Here is a 24103-nt window from a genome sequence, read left to right on the forward strand (position 1 = left end):
TGAAGATGATGCCATTGGATGAATTAAGAGAAATTAGACAAGTACATGAAAGAAGTGGATAATGTTAATAGGGGGTGATAAAACAGAGTGGAAAGAGCCTTGTCTGGACTATACTGTGGATATATGGAGAAGTTGCAGAAAGAGCATTGAAATAAGGCAAAGTTGCAGGTAATTCTATTAGGTAATTATCTTGTTGATGGCTCTCTTATCTTAAAACAGTTAGTCCTATGCAGGTTATTTCTTCTTGTTGATGATGAGAAAGCTGGTGTTTTAAAAATTATACCTTAACTGATAATTGTATCAGTATGAAGAAAACTTGATCCACTTGTCAGTTTAACAGCAACTCATAGACACATTGCTAATAGGGTGCATGTTCCAAATGAGATTGGAAAAATAAAATAATGGAGAAAGAAATCTAAAGGTTATGTATTGGTTGGGGGGGTCAAGGTTGGCAGGACCTAGGAATTGACTGTTAAGAGATATCAGGAAAGAATTTCAGTTCAGTGAAGGTGCAGGGTGTAGGAGGAAAGGGTACAGAGAATATGGCACTCACAGCTTAAAAGAAGCAAGGACATTCAAAGGAGCATTGCCTAAAGGAAGAAAGAATGAAAGAACTTGGTTTTATATAAGTGCCTTTCACAAATACAGAGCATGCCAAAGTACTTAATTGCCATTGAAGCATTTTTGAAATGTAATCACTTCAGTGCAGGAAATGCAGCAGCTGATCTCTGCACAGCAAGATCCCACAACCAGTGGTTTGATAATAGCCACATCATTTTGTTTTTTAGTGATGCTAAATGAGAGATTACTGTAATCCAGGACGCCCAGCAAACTATAACATCATTAGAATCTTTCACGTCCACCAAAGAAGGCAGCAGGGACTTCATTTTATTGTCTTATCTGAAAGAAGGAACCTCTAACAGTGCCAAACTGGCAGTGGCATCTTTGGTTTAGATTAGATCTCTACAAAAGCACTTGAACCCAAAACCGTCTAGCTCAAGTAACCATACATGAGCTGCAGTTTGGCAGAATTAATGAAAAGCTTGGGCTGGTGTGAAAGTGCTTGTGCAAACACACCCACTAAAGGGTTTGAGCTTGCAGCAGAATCTTCGAAAGTGGCGAATGCCAGAATTGTCAATTCAGCATCTGTAAAGTGCATGAACAGGTAGGTAGCTTGAGGAGCAAATCTTTGTTGAAAACACAACCTTTACTCTTTTTATTTCTAAATCATGTATTGTCAATTTTGCTTCTAATTGCACTCTGCTTATTATAGCTGTGGCAACCATCGTGTAACAGTGGAGCTTGCTGTGTGGCTCCTCAGATGGTATCATAAAGACAGTTCACTGCACTTGTTCTGTCATTTCAATTTAATCATCAATAGACATGGGGGGAGAAAGGGCTTTAGCAGAACTGCGAAATCAAAGGACAGGAAGCAGGGAATTATGCCAAAGCACACAAGTGCATTGCACAAGCTAATATTTAATGATGAAAACAGTTAGATTGCTGTTTTAGGCCAGGTCATCTTAATATCTTGAACATATGCTAAATTTTTACGTTAAAAAGAATACACCTACCTCTGAATGCCCTTAGGGTGTTCAAAACATTTTGTGCATAAAAGCTCTACTTTGGAGCTTTGTATTTTGTTTGAGTTGATCAGGACCAGCTGGTGAAGTAAAATGTGGGAAAAAGAAAGATGACAGCTGCATTTAACATAAGAAGGTGTAGAGCTGGATGAACATAGCAGGGCAAGCCGAATCAGAGGAACAGGAAAGCTGACGTTTTGAGCCTAGACCCCTCTCCAGAAATCTAGGCCCGAAACGTCGGCTTTCCTGCTCTTCTGTTGCTGCTTGGCCTGATGTGTTCAACCAGCTCTATACCTTCTTATCTCAGATTCTCCAGCATCTGCAGTTCCTACTATCTCTGACAGATGCTTTTGTTGAGCTTTGTTGATGAACTCAGGCTGTCTCAAAGTGTTTTACTTTAAAAGAAGTATTTTTGAGGTGTAGTTATTGTTAGAATGCAGAAACTGCAGTGGCTAATTTGCAAACAGGAAGGTTCCACAAACAGCAGTCTGATAATTACCAGATAATACATCTTGAATGATGCTGATTAGGAAAAAGCAATGCCCAGGACATCAGGAAAACCGCTGCAGAAATTTCATGTGATCTTTTATGTTCACCCAAGACAGAATTCTTTAAACGTGGCCTTTGGTTAGCTTCACAACTGAAAGACAGTGTCGTCCTCCTTTGGTATTGGCAGTGGGAATGCCGGTGGAATGTTTACATTCCAATCTATGGAATGGTGACCTACCAGTTAAGAGATAAGTTTACGATAGAGTGAGTTATTACTGATACCTGTGGAGGTTGAGTGGGTTGTTAAGAAAAAGAGCACAGAAGTAGGGCTTTAAACTCAGAATTTTTCTCACAATCCTTTGGGATCTTAAACTGGAAGTCATGTTACCAATTTTCCAGCATTATCTTGGAGTCTTCTGAAATTAATGAATAGTTTCCTCAAATTTGCATCCAACAAGCTGGGACCAAAACAGAAGCACCCATTCCAACTCCCTACCTACACTCAACTTTACTGAATCCATCCCCACCTCCTTGACCTGTCTGTCTTCTCTCCACCTATCTGCTCCTCTATCCATCATCCATCATCGCCTCCCCCTCTATTTATTTCAGAATCCCCTTCCCCTCACCCATTTATGAAGAAGGGTCAAAACCCGTAATATCAGCTTTCCTGCTCCTCAGATAGTACCTGGCCTGCTGTGTTCATCCAGTTTCACACCTTGTTATCTCCAGAAGCCATTGGATCTTTGTACAACATGTCAAATGGACTCTTGCATGCTTCAAATTCTGTAATTTTGTAGAAATAATTGCTTAGTGAAGTCAAAGCATAATCTCCTTTATTCAATGTAGAATCAAAATTGTGGGATGGATGCCAACATTGTTGTGTCAAATAGGATGTATGAGTTATTTGCATCATTAGGCTGTTCTGCTATTGGACCTGCATTTTTGTACACTGTAGGAGCCATTTAATTTTGTACAAAAATCAAAGACCGTTTCTTATTTTTTGCAGTTTTTAGCACGGCTAACTCAGTGCAAGTGGCGAGGTTTGAGAGGAATGACCTGGAACTCAAGTGATTGTCAATTACTGTGACAACAGCTCAAAGGATAACAACTGTGACAAGTAAGACATAATTACAGGATTTATTTACAGATTGTATATCTATCCATATTAAGCTAATTTGAGAATACTGAATTGAAGGGGAAGAAGCTCCTGGACTATAAAGGAGAGGAGGTTTTACTGTAGCTACACCAAACCCAGCTGAATTCACTTGTACCTGGAGTATTATGTCTGTGGGTACTGAATATTTAGAAAACATATGTTGGCCTCAGAGAGAATGCACTGCATATTCACTGGAATAGTACCTCGGCCCCAAAGGGTTAACCTATGAAGAGAAATTACATAAACTAGGTTTATAATGCTTGAAATATAAAAGGTTAAGGGGTGATTTAATTGAGAACTTTAGGGTAGCTAACAGTACATCTGTATTTGAGAACACACAACACATCCAGGAACTGTAGACTAATCAGCTTAACACCAGTATTCAGAATCAAAACACAATATCAGTACTTGTGGATGACACTAAAATTGGGTAGTTGGGGATTAGTCGATACTGAGGAAAATGCCAACAAATTACAAGAAAGGATTAATGAATGTATAGAATGGACATGCCACTGGCAAATTAATTTCAACATAGTTTTCAATGAGGTATAACATTTTGGAAAGGGAGGTAACAAAATAGTTAGAAAATAAGAATGCAAATTGTAATGTGGACAGAGCAGTGGCAAATGGAATTCAGTCTGGAGGGGGAGTGAGGTAACGCACTTGGGGAGGGCAAACAAATCAAGGGATTCTACTATTAACAATAGGACCCCAGGAAGTACTGAAGATCAGGAGGACTTGGGTCTGCACATCCAAGATTTGTAAAGGTAGTAGGACTGATAGGTTTTCTTAGATAGATGTGATGTTTCAGGAAGCATATTGGATTCTTTATGACGCAAGGCATAGAATATGAGAACAAGAGCATTATGCTGCAGTTGTAAAAAATGCTGATTAGATCATAACTGCACGTAGTTCTGATTCACCATGTTATAAGAATTATGTGACTGTACTAGATAGAGCACCAAGGAGATTTTTCCAGGATACTATGTGCGCTGAAATGAATGAGCTATGAGGAAAGATCAAGTGGACAGGGCTTGTTTTCCTTGGAGCCATGAAGATTGATAAGGGACTGTATTGATATGTATTAGCTGATGAGGGGCATTATTAGTGTGAAGAGGCATAGATTAAAGGGAGGGGAACAAGACTAAAAAAAAGAGTTGAGGAGACATTTTCTCAGCAAAAGATTAGTGGAAGTCTGGAAAACATTGCCTAAAAGGGTAGTTACGAATGCTTGTGATATTTAAGAAAATGTATATATTCACTTTATTTGCCATTGTGCCCAGGACCACAGGCCAAGAGCTGAAAAATGGGATTAATGCAGAGAGATCTAGGTTGACCATTGTGGACAAGATAGGCATTTCCAGCATGGAATGAGGCTATGAGTCTGTGAGTAGAGGAGTCTAGGGATCTGGAAATATAACATCTGGGCGGTACGGTGGCTCAGTGTTAGCACTGCAGCCACACAGCGCCAGGGACCCGGGTTCAATTCCAGCCTCAGGCGACTGTCTATGAGGAGTTTGCACATTCTCCCCATGTCGGCGTGGCTTTCCTCCGGGTGTTCCGGTTTCCACCCACAGTCCAAAGATGTGCAGGCTAGGTGGATTAGCCATGCTAAATTTCCCGTAGTGTTCAAGGGTGTGTAGGTTATAGGGAGATGGGTCTGGTTGGGATGCTTCAAGCAGCGGTGTGGACTTGTTGGGCCGAAGGGCCTGTTTCCACACTGTAGGGAATCTAATCTAATAACCACAAGAAGCAGTATCACAGATTAATAAGGTCGTAAAATAAAACAAGCATTGGAGTTATTTTGGGAGAGAGAAAATTTACAAGTCCAGAAGCTATGCTAGGTTTTGATTGAACTTTGGTTAGACCACACTTTAAATACACTGTATGTTACAGTAAGATAAGCTAGGTTACTGATCAGGTACGGTCTGACTGAATATCAGAGAACATTTGAGGAACTGAAAGACCTACTGCTGTCACTATCTCTTGTTCCTATTTTGCCATCCTCATGCCAAGTAGTTCTGAAATCAACCAAAATATCACTGCAATCAGCTCTCTCAATGCCAGATTTTCAGACATACACTGGGAATTGAACATAAGTCCTCCTGGGTTTGAACCTAAAGTGGAGCCAGTTTTTTTTAAAATTTCATTTTTAAATTCAACTTTCGCATGTTCAATTTCTGGCAGTCAGTTGCAAACGTCTAAAGGGAAAACGAAGAGCTTGCTTTCCAACTGGAGATAGGGTTCACAGAATGTCAGAATTGTATCAGGGCAAAAGGGGACTATTTGTCTTATTGAGCCTGCGCCAGCTCACAGTCGCCTCAATGCTGCCTCACAACGCCAGGGACCCAGGTTCGACTCCACCCTCAGGTGACTGTCTGTGTGGGTTTCCTCTGGGTGCTCTGGTTTCCTCCCACAGTCCAAAGACGTGCAGGTTAGGTGGGTTGGCCGTACTAAATTGCTAATCATGCCCAGGGATGTGTAGTCGGGTTAGTCAATGGAAATGCAAGTTCACAGGGATAGGGTAGGGAATGGGTCTTACTGGGATGCACTTCAGAGGGTCGGCTTGGATTCAATGGGTTGAATGGCCTGCTTCCAAACTGTAGGAATTCTATGATTCTATGAGTGACAAAGATACAACATGGTGTCGGGACCTGGGAATTATTTGGAAGTTGGGTTCCAGGCCCAAAATTAAATATCAAAGCCCATGGTGTTTATATGAGGAACACTGGATGTTAGTGAAATATTGGCAGCTCATGAACGTAGCCTGAATTTGTTTCCCTCAATTGAAAAGGTGACCAAAAATTGAGAAATGAAACAATGTTAACAGGGCACCCAGCAAGTAAATTATTCCTTTTTCCCAGCATCAAATGTAGTGGAATGGACAAAGTGAAGGTGGGCAGAGCTAGGTGATGTTCATTGAACCAGGGAATGAGGACCATTATTGACCTCAGCCCTGAGGGATAGAATAAAGGAAGGTGGCGTGGTGTGATGACAACCATGGATATGGAGCCTAGATGGGAGCACAGACCATTGATCAGCTCCTGGATGGCTTCCTGGGCTGGATGGTTAAGACTGAAATTTTCAGACTCCCAAAAGTACATGGGAATTGTAAGGGACTGTCTTCCCTCCTGGATTGGTCTGCTACCTTGGGACGGGGTCATGTGACTACTTTCCCTGAGGTTTCAGATCACAAATAGTGATTCCCACTGGAAACTCGAACTCACACTCCATCCCAACTTCACCATCCTGAACTGCCTTATGTTGTGGTCTGAGGAGGAGGACAGCCAGATGTTGCTGGGCCTCATGGTTGAACAGACGTTGGTCCAGACACTAACAGTGTATGAAACGGATTTGTGTGACACACGTTGCACAGAAACTAAGTAATGTCAACAGGCTTGTGAAGTAGAGATAACAAAGTATAGAGCTGGATGAACACAGCAGGCCAAGCAGCATCAGAGGAGCAGGAAAGCTGACATTTTGGGCCTAGACACTTCTTGAAGTATAAGTTAAGAATTGGTGAATATAAAGGCTGGATCTGGGAGGGGACTTCAGAAAAAATAAGGTCGCTGCCATTATTTCAAAGAATTGATTTACCAGAACTGGTGACCTGTGCACAGTGTCCAGGGTTATGAAAGAGGGTTTGAAAAAGGTAAAGCTGGTTGAACCAAGCCAGGATGACTGTGTCTGAGTGACGTTGTTAAAGCTCTACAAAATTGGCCATTCTGGCGAAGCCCATGCCTGTTGAGCTCTGGTGGGCATGGAGATGCTGTCAGATGACAATCGGTGGCTTAATCCTTGGAGACAAAGAGGTCAAACTGTACGCCTGGAAGTTTACTGCTTTGAGGACTTTGTGGTCACAGTCGGTGCTCTATATTCTGGATGCACTGCCTTGCAAATAAGTGACATCTGTCCTGTTAGGTGGAGATTGTAAAAAATGAAATCTTGTCTGTTGACTTTTTCATTGGAGCGTTTAGTAGATTCGGTTTTTTGTTTGTAGGTTTACATAGGGATTATAACATGTCGATCCCTGTTTCTCATCACTATTACATGACTCATTTTGGGAAGTTGGCAAAAAAATGGCTCCTTTTGGTGAAGATAGATATTAGGTAACAGTGGCATTGTCTGTACCTCCACATTTGAAAAATTGCCAATACTCATAACCCTGGATCATCTTCTCAAGTATGCTCTGACATGAATGAAGGACTACAGTCTTTACTCTCTACAGTTAGTTACCTCAACAACTCATTGTTGTAGTAAGTTCCATATCGTAACCATTCCCTTGGGCAAAGAAGTTTTCCTGAATTCTTTTCAAGATTTTTCAGGGCTTATATTACAATTATGGCCCCTTTGGGTCTGCCTCATGAGTGGAAACATCTTCTTCATACTTTCCCAATCAAACTTTCAATAACCTTAAAAAAACCTTGATTGTGCCTCCCTCAGCCTTTTCTGATAGGTTTAACTGCTTAGTTCTGTTAGGGTTCTAAGAAAATACAGGGGTAGTAGAATGGACCGAATATTTCTCTCATAGGCACACTGGACTGAATGGTCTCCTTCTGAGGTGTAAGATTGTATGAGCACCACAACAAGACTGCACCTGCAGTTTGAACATTAAGCGATAAGCCCATTTTGATGTGGGTACACAAGACCATGGCAGAGAGTAGATATTCTAATGATCAGATTAAGTCAAGCCAAGCCAAGTGTCCACTGATGAACTGTTCTCTGAATTTTGGTCTCAACAACTATCTTGTGCATTTGTAGTTCTCTGTAAATATTATCTTTAAAAAAAGTCTCTCCTGAGCCATGAAGCCCAGTGCTGATTTAATGTCATGGTAAGTTTAAGACTGAACAGTCCCGGAAGTGGAATTTCTTTGCTAAGTCTTAACATTGTTAGGCATGAGCACTTTGGGAGATTTGCCTCTCTGCGCAAGTCTTCACATGTCTCTGCATTTTGTGCTGCATCTTTCAGTCCTGAAATCACCAGTTCATCATTTCCACAGAAAACAAATTAGTTACATGACTTTAAAAAAGCACACCGACAGATGTGTCACTTTGGCTCTGTGGTAGCTCTGTCAACCAGAAGGGTGTGGATTCAAGTGCTCCTCTCAAATGTAATTTAGGCTATGAGTTGATTGCAGCACTGAGGGTATCAGTCAAGTTTTTTGGATAAGACATTCAAGTTAAGCATCTGGTTACCTGTTCAAGTCAATGTGAAATGAAGCAGTTTTCTGTTTTCCTTATCCAACAGCTAACACATTTTAACTGAGTACTGTTTTCCTTGGGATCTCGCTGTGCACAAATGGCTTGCAAATTTAAGAACATGGCTGGGAAAATAGATCATTCCAGGGTCAAATAGCAATTAATTTCCAAAGGAAATTTCAGTAGATCAGCAACTGCTAGTAACTTGCCAGCTCCTGACTGTTGATAAGTAGCCAGGTCAAACTAGCAGATGATATCAAACTGCAGTGGATTGGAAGTTTAGAAATTGCCTGATGAGAAGACCTGTTTGCGACAAATAAAACAACAGAAGAGAAATAAATGCTGCAATTCCTCTCAATAATGATGAAATAGTGAAAGGACAAAGCTGAAGGAGAAACAAGTAAATTCAATGCTAAGCATGTTCAATAATTAGACATCCAGTTAATGGAGGAGCATAGTGCCTCATCTTGACTTTCCCAGTGCATTCTGGTCATCAGAGTTCATTCTTTTTTCTTTTGGCAGGTACTGCTTCTCATTCAATCATTTATAAGATCTTCATGCTTACTCCAATTCATTCTCACGGGTACACAATATTAAGGCGATTATTGAGCATCAAAACAAAAATTGTACTCCGTTTCACACCATCTGCTAGTTGGTGAAATTTCACCACGGTGAAATGCAATTTTCACAATATAGTTGCCTGTTAAACTTGTATTTAAATTGGTATTTCTGATTAATGCGCCACTAATTATTGCCAGCTGCCTGTGCACAGAATATTAAGATGATTTTTAAAAATTAAAATAGAAGTTATACTTGGTTTTGCACTTTGCTTCTTTGACCTGATATCCTTGTTCGTTACTAAAGTATCATGAATTGGTGTTTAATATTTGTAACAATAAGACTTATTGTTGTTTTTTTAAGCACATGGGCTGCAGGAAGACAGCCCATCATCACCTTCTCAAGGGCAACTAAGGACTGGCAATGAAAGCAACATTCCACACGTTATTTTTAGAAGTGCGTGCTCCTTGGTGTCAGCATTGGCAGCCTAGTTTTAAGGTCTCAAGTGAATTTTTTTGCTTCTTTGTTGCCAATGACCACCCTCCTTGCTTTTAAACTTCCATTGTTTCATTTAGTCATTTAATTTTGTGGGGTAGGCGAATGCCTAGTGGTATTATCACTAGACTATTAATCCACAAACTCAGCTAATGTTCTGGGACCTGGGCTCCAATCCTGCCACAGCAGATGGTGGAACTTGAATTCAATAAAAAAGAATCTGGAATTAAGAACCTATTGATGACCGTCAATCCATTGTCACTTGTTGGAAAAAAACCCATCTGGTTCACTAACGTCCTTCAGGGAAGGAAAGCTGCCATCCACACATGGTCTGGCCTACATGTGACTCCAGAACCACAGCAATGCGGGGTCATCTGGGCAGATCACGGGCGGATCACCTGGCATTGACCTAGGCACCAGAAAGGACAATGGCAGAAACAGCCTGTCGACCCTGCAAAATCCTCCTCACTAACATCTGAGAGTTAGTGCCAAATTGGGAGAGCTGTCTCACAGACTAGTCAAGCAACAGCCTGACATAGTCATACTCACGGAATCAGACTTTACAGACAATGTCCCAGACACCACCATCACCATCCCTGGATATGTCCTGTCCTACCGGCAGGACTCACCCAGCAGAGATGGCAGCACAGTGGTATACAGTCAGGAGGGAGTTGCACTGGGAGTCCTCAACATTGACTCTGGACCCCATGAAGTCTCGTGATTTCAGGTTAAACATGGGTAAGGAAACCTCCTGCTGATTACCATATACCGTCCTCCCTCAGCTGATGAACCGGTACTCCTCCATGTTGAACAACACTTAGAGGGAGCACTGAGGATGGCATGGACACAAAATGTACTCTGGGTGGGGAATTTCAATGTCCACCACCAAGACTGGCTCAGCAGCAGTACCACTGATCGAGCAGGTCAGGTCCTAAAGGACATAGCTGCTAGACTGGGTCTGCGGCAGGTGGTGAGGGAAACAAGAAGAGAGCAACATGTACTGACCTCATCCTTAGCAATCTGCCAGCTGCAGATGCATCTGTCCATGACAGTATTGGTAAGACTGACCTTTGCACAGTCCTTCTGGAGACAAAGTTCTGCCTTCACATTGAGAATAACCTCCATAGTGTTGTGTGGCGTGATCGCTGTCCTAAATAGGACAGACTTCACACAGATCTAACGACTCAAGACTGGGCATCCAAGAGGGCCATCAACAGTGGCAGAATTGTACACCAGCACAATCTGTAACCTCATGGCCTGGCATATCCTCCACTCAACCATTACCATTAAGCCAGCGGACAACCCTAGCTCCATGGAGAGTACAGGAGGGTAAAACAGGAGCTGTATCAAGGCAGACCTGAAGATGATGGGTCAATCTGGTGAAGCCACCAAACAGGACTACTTGCACATGAAACAGCTTAAGCAGCAAGTGATGGACAGAGCTAAACAATCTCACAACCAACAGATCAGATCTAAGCTCTGCAGTCTTACACAACCTGTCATGAATGGTAGTGGACAATTAAACAACTCACTGGAAGAGGGGCTCCACAAATATCCTCTTCCTCAATGATGGAAGAGCCCAGCACATCAGTGCAAAAGGGAAGGCTGAAACGTTTGCAGCAATCTTCAGGCAGAAGTACCGAGTGGATGATCCATCTTGGCCTCCTCCAGTGGTTCCCAGTATCACAGATACCAGTCTTCAGCCAATTCGATTCACTCCATGTGAAATCAAGAAATGGTTGGAGACATTGGATACTGCAAAGGCTATGGACCCTGGCAATATTCCAGCAATAATACTGAAGACATGTGCTCCACAACTTGCCACTTCCCTGGCCAAGATGTTCCAGTACAGTTACAACGCTGGCATCTATGTGACAATGTGGAAAATCGCCCAACTATGTCCTGTACATAAAAAAAAGGTCAATTCCAACCCAGCCAATTACTGCCCATCATCTCAATCATCAGTGAAGTGTCATCAATAGTGCTATCAAGCAGCAGCTGCTCGGTAATAACCTGCTCAGTGACACCTAGTTTGGATTCCACAAGGGCCATTTAGCTCCTGACCTCATCGCAGCCATAATGCAAACATGGACAAAAAGCTGAATTCCAGAGGTGAGGGAGAGTGACAGCCCTTGAGAGCAAGGCTATATTTGACTGGGTGTGGCATCAAGGAACCTGGAAATCAATACTGGAATCACTAGGTATCGGGGGGAAATTCTCCTGTGATTGAAGTCATACCTGACACAAAGAAAGATGGTCACAGTTCACAGAATCCCTACAATGTAGCAACAGGCCCTTTGGCCCAACAAGTCCACACTGCCCTCAGAGCATCCCCCCCCCCCACCGACCCCGAGACACATCCCCCTATAATCGACTTAATCTACATAATCCCTGAACACTACAGATGATTTAGCATGGCCAATCCATCTAGCCTACACATTTATTGGACTGGGGGAAGAAACCAGAGCAGACACAGGGAAAACGTGCAAACACCACACAGACAGTTGCCTGAGGGTGGAATTGAACCCAAGTCCGTGGCACTGTGAGGCAGCAGTGCTAACCACTGAGCCGTCATGCTGCCCAGTTGTTGGCAGTCAGTCATTTCAACTCCAAGACATCTTTGCAGGAGTTCCTCAGGGTCGTGTCCTTGGCCCAACCTCTTCAGTCGCTTCATCAGTGACCTTCCCTCCATCATAAGGTCAGAAGTGGGGATGTTTGCTGATTATTGTCCGTTGTCCAGCACCATTCACGACTCCATAGTCACTGAAACAGTCCATATGCAAATGCAACAACATCTAGGCAATATCCAGGCTTAGGGTGATGTTTGTGCCATGCAAATGATGTTTTTTCAGCCTTTGCCCACTTGCTCTGTTCACTTTTCACCTGGCTGTGTCCTTGCTGCTGAATCTCACATTTCTTCCAGCTCTAACAACGGGTCTGAAATATCATCTTTGTTTCTCGCTGTGCAGATGCTACCTGACCTGGAGTGTTTCCAGTCCTTGCTCTTCATATTTCAGATTTCCAGAATCCGTAGAATTTTGCATTTGTGCTGTGGGTTGGCAAATCTCTGATGCTTTTTGCAGGATCTTGCTGCGCAGGCAAAATAATGCCTATTTTGTTTAGTTTGCAACAGTTAGTGCTCTCCAGAGTAATTCACATCAACTAACAGCACTTGCAGCCCTTGACAACAGCTCTGAGGGATGGGATTAGATGATGCAGGGGGATTGCAAAGCTTTGATTTAATATTCAATTTTTTTTGTGCTGCATATCAATTAAATGGAAAATGGAATGTGCTGGAAGACTTACATCCTGTGCAAATTTGTCTCTCACTCTCTTTTTCCTGGACTAAAGCTGCAGTACTTCAAGTTCAAAAATCAGTTACTACAGCAACATCACTGAATACGTCTCTACTAAAGAATCCAGTTGTTAACAGTGAAAGCCGACAGGAAAGAATTACTTCAGGAGTGTAAAAGTAGCGTTTTCATTGAGCAGTCCCATGAGAGACAGCAACAGCAGTTAAAGCCAAAAGCTTGCTTAAGGTGCAATCACTGCCAACTCAACAACATAGAAGTGTTTTAATGAATGCAAAACATCTGTCAAGATCTGATAGGAGACTACTGACAGTACATAGGACAGGGCTTTAGAAAAGTCCCAATAATTATTTGCCAGAGGGGATTTTCCTGCATCCTGGGAACTTTCAGACTGCTTAAAGTAATTAAAGTTCATCAACAAGATCAAGAGAAACTACTTTTTCTAGTGGGTGGATTCCAGAAGAAGGTGACATAATCTTAGTGTTAGATTGAGGCTGGCCAAGGATGATGTTAGGAACCAGTGCTTTAGTGGATGTTTGGAACCCAGTTCCCCAAAAAGCTGGGATTCAGTTAAAAATTTCGAAACCATGGCTGATAGATTTAGTTGGACTAGAGCATAAAGAAATTTGGACACAGGTCAGTTGAAGGACTTAAGATACAGTTTAGGAGTGATCTGACTTACAAGGATGAATTTAAACTCATCCAGAACTCTGCTGCCCATCTCCTAACTGGCGGATAAAGCAATTCACTCATTACTGCCACTCTCACTGGTAGAGATTAAGTCGTTATCCTGCAATGCTACAATTCTAAACTTCTCTCCATGGACACAACCCGACCTATCATTGTAATCTCCTCTAGCCCCACAAACATCAGAGGTCTCTGTTAACTTTCAATTGTTACCTATTTAGAATTTTTAACTTTGGTGCTGTACTGTTATGATTGTGTTTTCAGCTACTGTGATGAAACCAGGCTGATTCTTGGGACGGCAGGACCGATGTATAAGACAGACTGGATCAGTTAGGATTGTATTCACTGGGTGATGTGAGGGGATTTCACAGAAACCTTTACAATTCTAACAAGAGTAGGCAGGGTAAATGCAGGAAAGATGTTCCCAATGACTGGGAAATTCCAGAACCATGCATCACAATTTAAGGATATGGGGTAGGCCATTTAGGAATGACATGAGGAGAAATTTCTTCATTCAGAGAGTAGGGAGCTTGTGGAATTATCTTCCACATAAAGCATTTGAGTCCATAACATGGAATGTTTTCAGGAAGGAGGTAAATATTCTTAGTTCTAATGGAATCAAAAGGGAGAAAACAAAATCTGAGTCAACCACGATCATATTGATTAGCAGAACAGACTCAAAGGGCTGAATGCCTTACTCCTGCGCCTAGTTTCTATCTTTCTTATTTGAAGCTTACTTCTGGAACTTCTTTCTCAAATATCTCCTCCTTTTTACCTCTCTTTCCGCCTGTAAGTTGATTTTTAAAATCCTACCTTTGACCTAGTTTGTGGTCACCTATCCCAATATCTCTTTGTTTGAGAACAGCAGTCTTTGTTTTATTCATCAACCTGAGCAAAGAATTCAATTGAGTAAATAAAGAGGTTCCGTGGATTGTTCCCAGAGATATGGATAGACAAGAAGCTTCATCACAGACTGGTAACTGCTTTATTATGATATGTCTACAACCTTATTGAGTGGGAGATTTGAAAGAGAGATGTCAGAATCTGAATTGGCATCAAGCAAGGCTGTCTGATAACCTCATACTATTTACAGTCTGGCTGACAATGCTCGTTCGTTTCATCAAAGGTCAGCTGCCTCTGCTCTGTGAATCAAGCATGACCAAGATGGACAACTGTTTAACCACAGACATTTCCAAGCCAAAGCTAAATTAAGTACAGACAGCCCCCTGATTGGGAGTAGATTCCATTCTGGATTCCGTACAGAAGGCAATTTGTGCACAAGTCCAAACACAATGCAGGACATATTATCAAGCCATTCATAAGTATTGGAAATGTTTGTATGTCGAATCTTTAAGACTACACCCCTTGGTATGGGATTATGCTCGCAAGTATAGAGTTCATAAGTCAGACATTTGTAAGTCGATGACAGCCTGTACCATAGATATACATGACCTAAAACATGTGGATATCTCCAGTGCTTTTGGCCACTCTGAACCACATTTGCAAGCCACTCTCAGTCTCTTCAATTCTGCACAGAAGAGACTTGGTTGGTCTTTGAATGTTGCCAAAACATTCCGACCTGGTCGATCAAATGTTCCACCTCTCCTATATGTTGAAGAAGAGACTTGGAATATGTTCAGCAATTCCCACACATTGGCACTTTCCTTTTTTCCAAGGCCACATTGACAAGGAGATTCAGTACCCGATCAGCTGTGCCAACTCAGTTTTCTACAGACTACAGCAGTGAGCGTTTGCCAACAAATTCCTCTGCACATCAACAAAATCTCTAGTGCACGGAACAATTGTCATCACCACAGTCTTGTATTGGAATGAGAGCCAGACTATAGATCAGCAACACATGAGAGGTCTAGGGATACTCCACCAGCTACATTCTCTGAATTAACCATTGAACAAATACACATGTTAGACATATATTTGAAAGTGATAAATTGAGAGGGCTGCCGAGGTAGGACTGGAGAATTGAATGAGCAGGGTAGCGCTTCCAGGAGCCTGTACAGGCACAGGGGTCAAATGATCTCCTTGTGTAGTGCAAAATTCTATGATTCTGTAATGCCGCATATAAAGTCAGTTCTACAAACATTCAGGCAAATCTCCTGGAAAAACAACTACTGTGTAGAGGTGAGAGATAATGGGAACTGCTGATGCTGGAGAATTCCAAGATAATAAGATGTGAGGCTGGATGAACACAGCAGGCCAAGCAGCATCTCAGGAGCACAAAAGCTGACGTTTCGGGCCTAGACCCTTCAGCAGAGAGGGGGATGGGGAGAGGGAACTGGAATAAATAGGGAGAGAGGGGGAGGCGGACCGAAGATGGAGAGTGAAGAAGATAGGTGCAGAGAGTATAGGTGGGGAGGTAGGGAGGGGATAGGTCAGTCCAGGGAAGACGGACAGGTCAAGGAGGTGGGATGAGGTTAGTAGGTAGATGGGGGTGCGGCTTGGGGTGGGAGGAAGGGATGGGTGAGAGGAAGAACAGGTTAGGGAGGCAGAGACAGGTTGGACTGGTTTTGGGATGCAGTGGGTGGGGGGGAAGAGCTGGGCTGGTTGTGTGGTGCAGTGGGGGGAGGGGACGAACCAAGCGGAGGCTTAGAGACCGCTTTGCAGAACACCTCCGCTCAGTTCGCAACAAACAACTGCACCTCCCAGTCGCAAACCATTTCCACTCCCCCTCCCATTCTTTAGATGACATGTCCATCATGGGCCTCCTGCACTGCCGCAATGATGCCACCCGAAGGTTGCAGGAACAGCAACTCATATTCCGCCTGGGAACCCTGCAGCCTAATGGTATCAATGTGGACTTCACCAGTTTCAAAATCTCCCCTTCCCCAACTGCATCCCTAAACCAGCCCAGTTCGTCCCCTCCCCCCACTGCACCACACAGCCAGCCCAGCTCTTCCCCCCCACCCACTGCATCCCAAAACCAGTCCAACCTGTCTCTGCCTCCCTAACCGGTTCTTCCTCTCACCCATCCCTTCCTCCCACCCCAAGCCGCACCCCCATCTACCTACTAACCTCATCCCACCTCCTTGACCTGTCCGTCTTCCCTGGACTGACCTATCCCCTCCCTACCTCCCCACCTATACTCTCTCCACCTATCTTCTTTACTCTCCATCTTCGGTCCGCCTCCCCCTCTCTCCCTATTTATTCCAGTTCCCTCTCCCCATACCCCTCTCTGATGAAGGATCTAGGCCCGAAACGTCAGCTTTTGTGCTCCTGAGATGCTGCTTGGCCTGCTGTGTTCATCCAGCCTCACATTTTATTATCTTGGATTACTGTGTAGAGGTCATCATGTTTGTGATCTGAAAAGTGTCTCCCAGCCAATTTCTGTTTCCTCAACTCTCAAATGGCCAGCATTCCAAGGGAAGGCGGAGAAAACACTACTAAGGCATGCTGAAGCTCCCCTTAAAGTGTGGCGGCATTGACATTAATGACTGGGAAGGGCTTGCTATTCAGGATAATGTTCTGAATGGTGACAATTTGACCATCAAGCTACATCAGGCCTTAAGTCTATCATCTTAGCAATGAGGTATAATTGCAGCATAGAAGGAAAGAAAAGGAAACAAATTCTACACTTCAGATTCCATACCATGAGGGTTATCCTGCCTATGTGCTTAAAGGACTGAGAGTTGAGAATCAGCCTTTCATTCACTTGAAGACTCACAGTCAAAACTCACAACTCTGCAAAGACATCATTCTGAAGGTGATGGACAGTCTATGATCTCTATTTTGGCTTGGTGTCAAATATTTTTTGGTAATGCTGCTACACAGCAACTTAGATTAGTGGTGCTATATAAATGCAAATTATGTAAAACTGATTCCCATTGAAAATTGTTATTGAATCTGTTTCCACTAATCTTTCAGGCAATGCCTGACAGATCATGACAACTTCTTGCATAAGAACAAATTCTCATTTCAAACTGAACAGCATGATCTGAGGAAGATGTCTAGCCATTACTGAAATGTTAGACAAGTGGTTTCCAAACTTTTTCCTATTTTGCCCTTTTTCAAGGTTTGAATATTGCTGTGAACCCTCAGTAAGATTTGAGAGAGTGGTTTGGGGCAGAAGCCCATTAGAGAGCAAAGCTTTTATAACTTGTATGGCCCTTCATGACAACCATTGCTGCCTCAGAACTCAGGACCGCAGACGTCAGTGCGCAGGCCCACTTGGTGTTCCAACCCTCACTTTGAACTCAGATGCTCAAACATTTCTTTAAAATCAAAGCTCACTTTGCTTCCTTGTCACCATTTGTGCCAAGAAGATTTCATTACCTGTCGTTCAGTTGAACTCACCAGATGATAAGGGCTCAAGGTGCATTTCCTTCTGTGACTTCTTTTTCCCAAATCCAGACTTGGGCAGATTATATTTGACACCTGTCTTAGGCCTAACTGAGCATGAAAATGCACTGTGGAGGAAAACCGTGCAGAGAAGGCATTTCAGATAGTTTTTACAAAAGTTTGATGGATCCAGATTCAATAACCATGGAATCAAAAGGATTCTATATTACTTACAGTGCAGCATTTCCTGTGAGCATGGTGCATTTTGGGAAGATTAATTATGAATAGCTACAACTTGTTATGTTGTAACTCAGTCTTTTTTTACAACTTTGCTTGTGTGAAATCCGGGTTTGTCCCAGTGGGCTACAGTGTGCAGTCTGTGAAGTCAGGTGGTAACTAATGTACGGATGATCTTAGTGAGAATGCGAATAAAGGCCATTAGTCTCAAAATAAAATCATCCCTTTCTACAAAGAACTTTCAAGTTATTTATTCACACCCCACCCCCACCAATTCTTTCTGTTCTCTCCTGTATCTGCTTCAAATGCCTTCCCAAGTGACTTGTGTACAGTTATGCCAATAATTGCAATCAAATTGTGTTGTACAATTTTGTAGCAGCAAGCCAGTTAGTCACAACTCTATAGTGGTGTTATTCTCCAACTGAACCACCTAGTCTAACCTCAATTCCTGCTCACTCCATAAACTTGTGAAAAAATGTTCAAGGAACTATTTAATTCCCTCTAAAAATAACATCCGACCTCCGCCTGCACAGACGTTTGGGGCAGAGATTTCAAATATTCTCACCTCCCTCTTTGTAAAGCTTCCCCCCCCCCCCCATTATTTCTATTTTAATTACATTTGTGTTTTCTCATTATCATCTCACAGACCAATGTGGACAATGCGTAACTATCTACCCTTTTAATTCCTTTGTTCATTCATGGGATGAGGGTATCACTGACCAGGCAGCATTTATTGCCCATCCCTAATTGCCCAGAGGGCAGTTAGCAGTCAGCCACATTGCTGTAGGTCTGGTTCTGGACATCATGGGTCTGGATCTGGACATCTTAATGCCCTAAAAGTGGAAGTAGAAGAACCTTTGACACTGTTTTTAAAGAGAAAAAGTGAGTACTTGCCATCAGGCCAAGCAGCATCTTAAGAGCACAAAAGCTGATGTATTGGGCCTAGGGCCTAGGCCCGAAATGTCAGTCTCTGTGCTCCTAAGATGCTGCTTGGCCGGCTGTGTTCATCTAGCTCTACACTTTGCTATCTCGGATTCTCCAGCATCTGCAGTTCCTATTATCTCAGGTGAGTATTCCCCATTGTCCTGACCAATATTTATCCCAAAATAACAGTACGAAAAATTGATTACAACATTTCTTTTGCACGGGTTTGCTGTGTGGAAATTGGCAGCGAAATTTTCCTCCCTTCCAAAGATGATTACACCTCAAAAAAAAAGTAATTAACTGTGATTTGCTTTTAGATGTCTAGAGGTTATGAAAGTCACTATATGAACTCTCTTTTTGTCTTCTTTCAACATTTTAATGCAGATTTACCTTATTATTTTAATTGGGCTAATAATTTTATTCATGTTGCATGTGGAAATTTCATGTGGAAGAGTTATTACTTTTTAAGCATTGTTGGAAAATTCAAAAAGCTTAATAGTTGCAGTGATCTGATTTTCCAAATACTTCTAAATGCTGTCAAGCCAGCTATCTGTACACTGACTCAAAGTGCTCCTTTTCTTTCTGTGCTACATGCTTTACAACAGGAAGTAAGGGCAGATGTAGAATGGACAAAAAGAAAGAAACCATTGGACATACAACACAGATTTGCCAGCATCTGAAGGGAAAATGTGACATACTGTTTTGAGCGCAAATTCTTCATCAGAATGAGAAAGTGGACAACAGATAAACCAAAGAAGAAAACAAAATGTCATTGCTGGCGATGTGAAACTGAAAACAGAACATGCTAGGAATGTTCAGCAGCTCAGGCAGCATCTGTAAAGAGAAATACAATCAATAACCTGTCGTCAGAACTAGAACATACAGGCCTGTTTAAAGGACTGAACAAGATAAAGCTAAGGAAAGTAGCTGCTAGTCTCTGTCAGGAGGAGCTATTATGGAGTTACACTGGCTGAATCATTCTTTTAAATGTTGGATGATGATATTGAATTGCCTGATGATACATAAAGATCATGGTCAGAAGAATGGAGAAGCGTGAGAGAAGGAAGTGTAAAACATTGCTCTAGGTTAGACCGGAGCCTGGAAGCCAGATCAGAGATAATGGGAACTGCAGATGCTGGAGAATCCAAGATAACAAAGTGTGGAGCTGGCTGAACACAGAAGGCCCAGCAGCATCTCAGGAGCACAAAAGATCATGTTTTCGGCCTAGACCTTTCATCAGAGAGGTCTGCTCTCTGCTGTGTTCATCCAGCTTCACACTTTGTTATCCTTGGAGCCAGATGTTGTGGACAGAGTCTCTTTCTCTAGTGATGCTGAAAATTTGTTTTATTCCCTCTTGTTGATATTGCTAAAGAGTGAATTCTGCAAAGCAAACCTTTCCTCTGATTACCTTGAAGTCTGAACATATGAGATTATCACAGGAGACATAATAAAACACAGGTGGGTGTAAAAGATAGCTTTTATGAAGGGGTCCTTTTAAATGTTAATGAGAAGGATGTAATTGCATTAAACTCTATGTGTAAAGTAAGGAATGTGACTAGGTACAATTATTTGTCACATAATCAACAGATTACGAAATGTAGTTCAATGTTTGCTGCTGCTTCCTTCTATACAAAGTTGAAGCATGCTGAATGGCAGTTAAATGGCTTGCATGGGGCTTTGCTTAATGAACATGAATGATATGCCTCTGCACAGTATATTTGCATTACTTTTTGGTATTGGCACTTTCTTGAGAAAAACAGTTCAATGGTTACAGATACGAACATGTCTTTATCCTCGGCTGGAAAGTGTAGAACTGTGGTTTAAAATCTCAGGATAAGGGGTCTGAGGTGTGAAAAAATTCCTTCACTTGCAGACTGGTGAATCTTTGATATTCCCTGCCCCAGAAACCTGCAGCTGTTTAGTCATTGCGTAAGTTTAAGGTACATCATTAGCAACGTTTCCTCCAATCTGCGCAGCCCTGGAGCCTCTGGGAAGCTGTACACATGCCGACAGTTGTGCGGGTTACATTTTCTGCTTCCAGAAGCTGTTGGTATACAAAAGGCCTGCACAAAAAGTTGAAAATTTATAGGGAGCATTAATCATTAGGTAGATTCTTAGATACAAAAGAAATCAAGGGATGTAGGGATAGGAAAGTAAGATTGAAATAGAAGATCAGCCATGATTTTATTGAATGATTAGACAGGTGCAAGGGGCTGTGTGACCTAGTACTGATCCCCTGGTGCCTGGCTTCAGTCCAATGTTAGTTCATGCATAACATTAACCTCAGAGCCTCTGCACCAGGCTAAGCAGGCGGAGGTGGAATCAGGCCTTTTCCCTGACAAGCATGCTTGGATGGCAGTTGCAATGTTCGTTTTCTGTGTGTTAAATGAAGACAGCCATAATCACAATATCACCAACCCGTAGCAACGCTCAACATTGGAAAGATATCCAGTTGACAAGTATCCAAGAATAGTAATATTTTTGAAAATAAAATGCTCTTGAGAGATCAAAGAGCGTTTATTGCCAAACCCCAGTTGCATTTGAAAAGGTGGTAGTGAGCTGTCTTCTTCAACCACTGTAGTCTGTGTGGTGAAAGTGCTCCCTCAGCGCTGTTGGGTAGGGAAGTCAGCGACTTTGACCCAGTGATGGTGAAGGGTGGCTAATAGGTGTCCCAGACTGGGATAGATAGTGTGAAGCTCCCAGGGAAAGAGGGGAGATATTGGAAGAGATACTTTTTCTGTGTCCACTTTAGAAGAAAGAAAAACAGAATATTTCGTAAAAGATGAGTGATGGAGAAGTGTTGAATTTCAATGGAACTTGGATAGCCTTCCTGATAAGTCAATGAACGTTAACTTCAGGCAGAGTAAACAATTAAGAAAGCAAATGGTACACTGACCTTTTAATGTAACAGGAGTAAAGACTTCATACTGTAATTATATAATGTCTTGGCAAGACTACGCCTGGAGTATTATGTGCAGCTTTGGTCTCCTTATTTCCAGAAAAATATATTTGCCGTAGGAGTTCAACAACAGCTCATCAAATTAATTCCTGGGATGGAACAATGGTTCTATGAGGCAAGATTAAGCAGATAGAGCCTACATTGTCAAGATTAGCAGAATGAGAAGTGATCACACTGAAACATAAAAAAGTTCTTACAGGGATTAACAACAGATGTAAGAATGATGGCTCCTTTGGCTGGGGTGTCTAGAATCAAGGGACATACTCTCAGAATAAGGAGCAGGTCATTTCAGACTGACAAAAGGAAGAACTTCTTCACTAAGAGGATGGCAAATCTTTGGGATTCTCTGCCTCAGAGAGCTGTGGATGTTTAGTCATTTAGAATATTCAAGATCACTATCAGTGGATTTCTAACTATTAGGAACATCAAAGGATACCAGAATAATGTAGTTATGAGCATCGCTATTTATTCCATTATTGTACTAACTCTGTCAGTATACCCTGCCATTCTTTTGACCCTGATGTGCTTTATCTTGCTTTCCCTTCAATGAATCTAGACCTTGACTACTCCATATTATCACCATTTTTAAGTAAGGAAATCAGAGAGTCATACAGCATGGAAACAGACCCTTCAGTCCAAATTGTCCATGCTGACTAGTCATCTCAGTCTGACCTAGTCCCATCTGCCAGCGTTTGGCCTATATCCCTCTAAACCCTTCCTATTCATTTACCCATTCAATTGTCTTTTCAATGTTGTAACTCTATCCACTTCCACCACTTCTTCTGGCAGCCCGTGCCATACACAAAACATGCCCTGTGTTAAAAAGGTTACCCCCAGGTCGTTTTTAAATCTTTCACATCTCACCTTAAACCAGTGCCCTCCAGCTTTGGATTCCCCACAATAAGAAAAAGACCTTGACTAGTCGCCTTATGCGTGCCCCTCATGATTCGATAAACCTCTAAAGGGTCACCCCCCCAAACTCCGCTGCTCCGGATAAAAAAGTCCCAGTTTATTCAGCCTCTCCCTATACCTCAAATCCTCCAGTCTGGGCAATATCCTTGTAAATACTTTCTGCACCCTCTCAGTTTTAGCAAAATCTTTCCTAATCCCAAATTTCCCATTGGATTTATTAGAGACTATCTTATATTTCATGCACTAATTCTTGTCTCCTCCACCAGTGGAAACACCTTCCCCAATTCCATCCCGTCTACCCCTTCATAATCTTAATGACCAGATTAGAAATAGGTTAGCATATGGGATTATCAATTGGATAAAATAGTCTGTTCTTATGCTGTACAGTCTATGACATTCTTTGTAATTTCATGTGACATATGTTTGAACATATGAATGGCCCAAATATCATGATGCAGAATTTGTTATTCCATTGGCATCAGGTCATCACAAGCATGAAGGGAAATGAGATTAAACAAGGAAGCTTTCATACTTGGTGAAACCTGTGATTGCACTGAGCTGAGGAATCCTTTATCTCTCTGCCCTTACTTTTCAATAGCCCTCCTTGCCCCAAAGACACCCTTTTTGTCCATTCGACTGTTCCAGCTACCCTTCCTCACCATTGCTTCCTGCTGTTGCTGGAAGTTCTGGTACATTCAAATAGGCTCAGCATTGGATAAAATTACTGCCTTAATTGGGCCAGGTAACCATCACATGGGACTGGTGTTGGGAAGCCACCCATACAGATGGGGCAAAATATCACTTGACTGTTGTTCAGGGCTCGAAATAAAATGAGATTCGGTAGATAAATGTTCCCCGAAGATAAAAGTGCACTTCACAGAAATGACTTAGAATTTGATATTTACTGGGGCAAGAGACCATAAAGCATGTGCAATGAGAAATTGAACTATCATATCAGAGGGTGCTCTTGTGAGTGTACCATGAGTAGACAAAGGGAATATGTTGCCAAAGCTTTCAAGGTCCAGAGAATAAAAGGCTACATCTAGATGTCCCAAAGTGTTTACAGCCATGAATGTAGACACTGGAAAGTGAGTGAATTTTAAGAAGATGAATGGTATACATTTTTTAAAATGTATTCATGGGTTTGGGAGTTATAGGCTAAGCCACTATTTATTATCCATCTCTAAATGACAGAGAACAGTTAAGAGTCAACCACATTTCCATGGGTCTGGAATCGCATATAGGCCAGACAAGGTAGGAGCAGTGCTTTCTTTCTTAAAGGATATTAGTGAACCAGATG

General features: G+C 42.2%; 1 protein-coding gene across 3 annotated transcripts in view; it reads left to right on the forward strand.

Moving 5' to 3' along the window:
• LOC125465021 (transcription factor HIVEP3) overlaps positions 1-24103 on the forward strand; it is a 365357-nt gene that overhangs the window by 80431 nt on the left and 260823 nt on the right. For all 3 annotated transcript variants that reach the window (XM_048558059.2, XM_059654309.1, XM_048558060.2), the window contains exon 2: positions 3079-3189. The gene's annotated coding sequence lies outside the window, so the exon portion shown is untranslated. The remainder of the gene's footprint in view (positions 1-3078; positions 3190-24103) is intronic.

This window comes from Stegostoma tigrinum, chromosome 24 (assembly GCF_030684315.1).
Source record: "Stegostoma tigrinum isolate sSteTig4 chromosome 24, sSteTig4.hap1, whole genome shotgun sequence".
NCBI lineage: Eukaryota > Metazoa > Chordata > Chondrichthyes > Orectolobiformes > Stegostomatidae > Stegostoma > Stegostoma tigrinum.